The 6,045-nt window shown below is 51.2% G+C and overlaps 1 non-coding gene across 1 annotated transcript; it reads left to right on the plus strand.

Moving 5' to 3' along the window:
* Nucleotides 1-4,772: 4,772 nt before the first annotated feature.
* Nucleotides 4,773-4,961, plus strand: LOC139004726 (U2 spliceosomal RNA). Its single transcript, XR_011470560.1, has one exon. It is a non-coding gene; the product is annotated as a U2 spliceosomal RNA (small nuclear RNA).
* The last annotated feature ends 1,084 nt before the right edge of the window (nt 4,962-6,045 follow it).

The raw sequence follows: 6,045 nt of genomic DNA on the forward strand, positions 1-6,045 counted from the left end.
AGGGGTGTGGGGTGAGGGAAGAAATTGGACAAAAATCGTGCACCTATGGATGAGGACAGTGGGTGGGGAGTGAGGGAGGAGGGTGGAGTGGGAACTGGGTGGAGGGGAGTTATGGGGGGAAAAAAGAGAAACAAATGTAATAATCTGAACAATAAAGATTAACAGGAAAAGAAAACTACAACAAATATCTACACTAATAAAAGAGAAACATGGTAATTAGCATACGACCGCTACCCTTTTCATTGGCTAATCAGTGAGTATATGCAAACTAACTGTCAGCCAAGATGGCAGCTGGCAGCCATGCACTGAAGCGAGCAGGGGGCTTGCTTGCTCCAGTGACTGCAGACTCCAACGTTCCCCGCCTAACTTGCCGGCCTCTCAGCTGCAACTCTAAGCAACTATATACTATGTTGCAAATAAGAAGCTAAACAAAACCGCAGAAACCAGCCGGACTGAAAGCCAGCCGGACTGAAACTTTGTATTGATGTTTTCAGCAGTGAGGCCTCAGAGCTAAAGCTGGCCCAGAATAAAAAAAAAAAAAAGAAAAGAAAACAAGGAGCAGTTGGGAGCTTCAGTCACTCACTTCCCAAAAACAGCCCTCAGCCAACCTGGCCAGGCACCCCAATGGGGACCCCCACCCTGATCCAGGACACCCTTCAGGGCAAACCAGCCAGCCCCCACCCATGCACCAGGCCTCTATTCTATATAGTAAAAGGGTAATATGCCTCCCAGCACCTGGAGCAGCGGAGCAGTGAGGTTACCGCACCGGGATCAGCATGACAGGGGGCAGTACCCAAACCCCCTGATCGCCCTGCGGTTCTGTGTGTGACAGGGGGCGGGGCCACACACTCCCTATCTGCCCTGCTCTGTGCCTGATAGGGGGGAGCTCCCCAATCCCCTGATTGCCCTGCTGCTCTGTGTTTGACAGGGTGCAGCACACCAACCCCCTGATCGGCCCTGCTCTGTGTGTGACAGGGTGTGGTGCCCCAACCCCCTCCCCCCCAACGGGCCCTGCTCTGTGTGTGACAGGGTAGAGCCATAACCTCTCCATCGGCCCTGCCCTGAGTGTGACAGTGGCGGCGCCCCAACTACCTGATCGGCCCTGCTCTGTGGGTGATAGAGGGTGGCGCCCCAACCCCCCTCCACGGGCCTTGCTCTGTGTGTGACAGGGTAGAGCCATAACCTCCCATTGGCCCTGCCCTGAGTGTGACAGGGTGCAGCTCCCCAACCCCCAATCCGCCCTGCTCTGTGTGTGACAGGGGGCAGTGCCCCAACTCCCCTGATCGTCCCTACTCTGTGAGTGACAGGGGGGAGCTCCTCAACCCCCTGATTGGCCCTGCTCTGTGCGTGAGAGGGGGGAACTCCCCAACCCCCTGATGGGCCCTGCTCTGTGCATGACAGGGGGTGGCGCCGAAACCTCCCCATCAACCCTGCCTTGAGTGTGACAGGGGGCGGTGCCCCAACCCCCCAATCAGCTCTACCCTGAGTGTGACTGAGGGTGGCATCGCAACCTCCCGATCCGCCCTGCTCTGTGCATGACAGGGGGTGGCGCCCCAACTCCCCAATCAGCCCTGCTCTGAGCCCAACCAGGGGCTGCACCTAGGGATTGGGCCTGCCCTCTGCCACCCAGGAGCAGGCCTAAGCCAGCAGGTCGTTATCTCCTGAGGGGTCCCAGACTTCGAGAGGGCACAGGCCGGGCTAAGGGACCCCCACCCCCCGAGTGCACAAATTTTTGTGCACTGAGCCTCTAGTATCTTATGAATATAGACACAAAGTCCTGAACCAGAAGAAATTATTCCTCAATTAGAAAAGTAATGCTAGCAAACCAAACCATGCCTTATATAAAAAACTAGAGGCCTGATGCACAAAATTCATGCAAGAGTAGGCCTCCCTTACCCGTGCTGCCGGCACTGGCTTCCCTTTGGCATCCACGACGTGGGCTTCTCTCCGAGCCCCAGCTTTTGTCCGAAAGTTGTCTAGAAGGATGTCTGGTCTAATTAGCATATTACCCTATTATTATTATAGACTAGAGGCCCAGTGCACAAAAATTTGTGCACTGGGGGGGAGGGAGGGCGGGGTCCCTTAGCCCAGCCTGTGCCCTCTCGAAGTCTGGGACCCCTCAGGAGATAACGACCTGCTGGCTTAGGCCTGCTCCTGGGTGGCAGGGGGCAGGCCCAATCCCTAGGTGCAGCCCCTGGTCGGGCTCAGAGTAGGGCTGATTGGGGAGTTGAGGCGCTGCCCCCTGTCATGCACAGAGCAGGGTGGATCGGGAGGTTGCGATTCCACCCTCAGTCACGCTCAGGGTAAGGCCGATTGGGGGGTTGGGGCACCGCCCCCTGTCAAACTCAAGGCAGGGTCGATGGGGAGGTTGTGGCGCCACCCCCTGTCATGTACAGAGTAGGGCCGATAGGGGAGCTGGGGCACTGCCCCCTGTCACACACAGAGCAGGGCGGACCAGGGGGTTGGGGCACCACCCTCTATCACCAACAGAGCAGGGCCGATCAGGGGGTTGGGGCGCCACCACTGTCACACTCAGGGCAGGGCCGATGGGGAGGTTATGGCTCTACACCGTTACACACAGAGCAGGGCTTGTTGGGGGGGGGGTGTTGGGGCACTGCCCTCTATCACCCACAGAGCAGGGCCGATCAGGGGGTTGGGGCACCACCCCCTGTCACACACAGAGCAGGGCGGATCAGGGGGTTGTGGCTCTGCACCCTGTCAGACTCAGGGCAGGGCCAATGGGGAGTTTATGGCTCTACCCCGTTACACCCAGAGCAAGGCCCGTGGAGGGGGGTTGGGGCGCCACCCTCTATCACCCACAGAGCAGGGCCGATCAGGGGGTTGGGGCACCGCCACTGTCACACTCAGGGCAGGGCTGATGGAGAGGTTATGGCTCTACCCTGTCACACACAGAGCAGGGCCCATGGGGGGTGGGGTGGTTGGGGCCCGCACCCTATCACACACAGAGCCACAGGGTGATCAGGGGGTTGGGGAGCTCCCCCCTATCAGGCACAGAGCAGGGCTGATCAGGGGGTTGGGGCTTCTTCCCCTGTCAGGAACAGAGCAGGGCGGATAGGGAGGTTGTGGCCCCTCACCCTTGTCACACACAGAGCTGCAGGGCAATCAGGGGGTTTGGGCGCTGCCCCCTGTCACGCTGATCTGGTGCCAAGAGGCCTCGCGGCTCCGCTGATCCTGGTGCTGGGAGGCATATTACCCTTTTACTATATAGGATAGAGGCCTGGGGGCTGGCTGGTTTGCCCTGAAGGGTGTCCTGGATCAGGGTGGGGGTCCCCACTGGGGTGCCTGGCCAGGTTGGCTGAGGGGCTGAGGGCCGTTTTCCGGTTGGCGGATGACTGAAGCTCCCAACTGCTCCTTTTTTTCTTTTTTTTTTCTTTTTCTATTCTGGGCCAGCTTTAGCTCTGAGGCCTCGCTGGTGAAAGCAGGTTTCTGGCCTTTACCTTCTGTATTTGATACAATGTTGCAGTCTGGCTGGCTGAAGCCCTGCTGACTGAAAGCTGGTTTCTGGGGTTTTGTTTCGCTTCTATATTTGCAACATAGTTGCTTAGAGTTGCAGCTGAGAGGCCGGCGGGGAACGTTGGAGTCCGCAGTCACTGGAGCAAGCAAGCCTCCCTGTTCGCTTCAGTGCATGGCTGCCGGCCGCCATCTTGGCTGACAGTTAATTTGCATAAGGATATGCTGATTAGCCAATGGGAAGGGTAGCGGTCGTACGCTAATTACCATGTTTCTCTTTTATTAGTGTAGGTGTTATTCACCATGGCCATGTGGGACTTATCCTAGCATTGAAAGGTTAGTTTAACTTCTACAAATTAATATAATACAATGAATAAAAGACCAAACAACATATTCATCTCAATAGATTCAGAAAGTCAAGTAATGAAACACAAGCACTTTTCATGATAAAAACAATAAAAAGTCAGGGACAGAAAATAACTTTCTTAAAAAAAATTTTTTTTATTGATTTCAGAGAGGAAGGGAGAGGGAGAGAGAGATAGAAACATCAATGATGAGAGAGAATCATTGATCTGCTATCCTCTCCATTCCCCTTACTGGGGATTGAACCAACAACTCGGGCATGTGCCCTGACCTGGAATCAAACCAAGACCTCCTGGTTCATAGGTTGATGATCAATCACTGAGCCACTGTTGCCGGGTGAAAAGAATTTTCAATTTGATAAAAAGCCATCTACGAAAACACCCAAAGCTAACATGGAACTATGTAGTGAAAGAGTTAATGATGTCCCTTTATGATCAGTGACAATACAAGGATGCTTCGTCTTATATTCAATGATGCACTGGATTTCCTAGTCAGGGCAATTTGGCAAGAATAAGAAAGAAAAGGCATTCACATTATAAAGGAAAATGTAAATCTCATTCACAGATAACATAATCTTATATTATAGAAAATCCTAAGGAATTCACACACAGAGAGACAAACACAAACAAACTATTAGAACAAATAAATAATGAATAAAAGAATTTAGCAAGGTTTCAGGATATAAGATCCAAATACAAAAATCAGTGCATTTCTATAATTAGCAATGGTCAAGATCAATGTAAAATTTAGAAAACAATTCTGCTTACAATAGTATTAAAAAGGATAAAACTCAAGGAGCAGGGGCAGTGACTTGGCAATCTGGAGACACATTTGTTGGAGGAAAAGGTATAAACCACAAGGAACAATATTTCACAGACAAGCTAAGTTGGCATTCAAGAGTAAGACTCCTGGCTTTGGATTCAAGATGGTGAAGTCAGATTGCTTCTAGGCCTTTTGGCTAATATCCAGTGTAGTGTCTGTTCTTATCAGTTTCATATCTGATATTTCCACTATCTAAGGACAATATATTTAATGTATTTTGGGATAGAGAGATGGAATAAGAGCTGCTTCATCCACTCCATGCTTTGACCCAGTTTTACAGTACTTCCAGGAACAGTGTACCAGAAAAAAGAAAAAGAAAAAGATGGTGGAGTAGGAAGATCTTAAGCTTACTTCCTTTTATTAATTTCAAAACCACAACTAAATGTACAACAGTTATCTCTGAAAATGACCTGAATACTAGCGGAACTTACCTAACGATATAAAGAAAAAGCCATATTGAAACTGGTATGGGAGGTAGAGACTGAGTAGAGTCAGGACCCCCCTAACCTACTCTCTGTGCAGTGACCCACAAAAGGGAGGCATATCACAATAAGGAGGTCCCCACCAAAGAGCAAGGGGTCAGAGCCCCAGCCTGGGGACCAGCAGTGGGAAAAGAAGCCCTATAACATATGGCTTTGAAAATATGTGGGGCTTATGGGTGGGAGAACCAAAAGGCAGTAGGGAAATAAGGCTGTGCTCTTTCTGAGTCCCAGCAAAAAGGCAGTAGTCTGAAAAGCACCCAGGTCATCCTTGAAGTTGGTACATTAACTAATTTTAGGGTGTGTGCTGGAGAGACATGGATCTCTTGAAACTTTCTTTAGAAACAGAAGCCATTTTTTCTCTTTCTTTACTCTCCATTCACCTACTTGGTCTGACACTAGTAGGCACCATTTATGACACTCTCCATTAATCTCACTAATACTGTCACCCCACCCTGGCATTTCCCTGAGGACCCACCCAGCAGGCACCTCTTCAAAGCAGCTCCTGCCCTGTGGGCATCCTCAGTTGGCACCAGCACACAGTATTATGTCTGCAACAGTCAATGTTGGGCCTCACAGCTAGCCACACCAAAGTCTTGCCCTGTACACAGCATGCCTACAACAGCTGCAGCTAAGCCTTAGAACCAGTTGGGCCAGGGACCAGCCTCAGCTCCTAGTGTGTCCTGAGCAGTTGTGGCTCAACCACAACTACAGGAAACATCTCTGGTGCACCTGGCTCTGCTGACAAGGTGAGAATCCACTGCTGGACCCACAGGACACCTTTTTCAAGACCAGGAGACATAACTTATCTACCTAATACATAGACACAAACAAGCAAAGGAGGAGACAAAGGAATATGTTCCAAAGAGGAAAAAAAAATCCATAGAAAACCCACAAAAGGAGAAATAAA

Source organism: Myotis yumanensis, unplaced genomic scaffold (assembly GCF_028538775.1).
Source record: "Myotis yumanensis isolate MYYU_CA2020_CCGP unplaced genomic scaffold, mMyoYum1.0.hap1 SCAF_2, whole genome shotgun sequence".
NCBI classification, from domain to species: Eukaryota; Metazoa; Chordata; class Mammalia; order Chiroptera; family Vespertilionidae; genus Myotis; species Myotis yumanensis.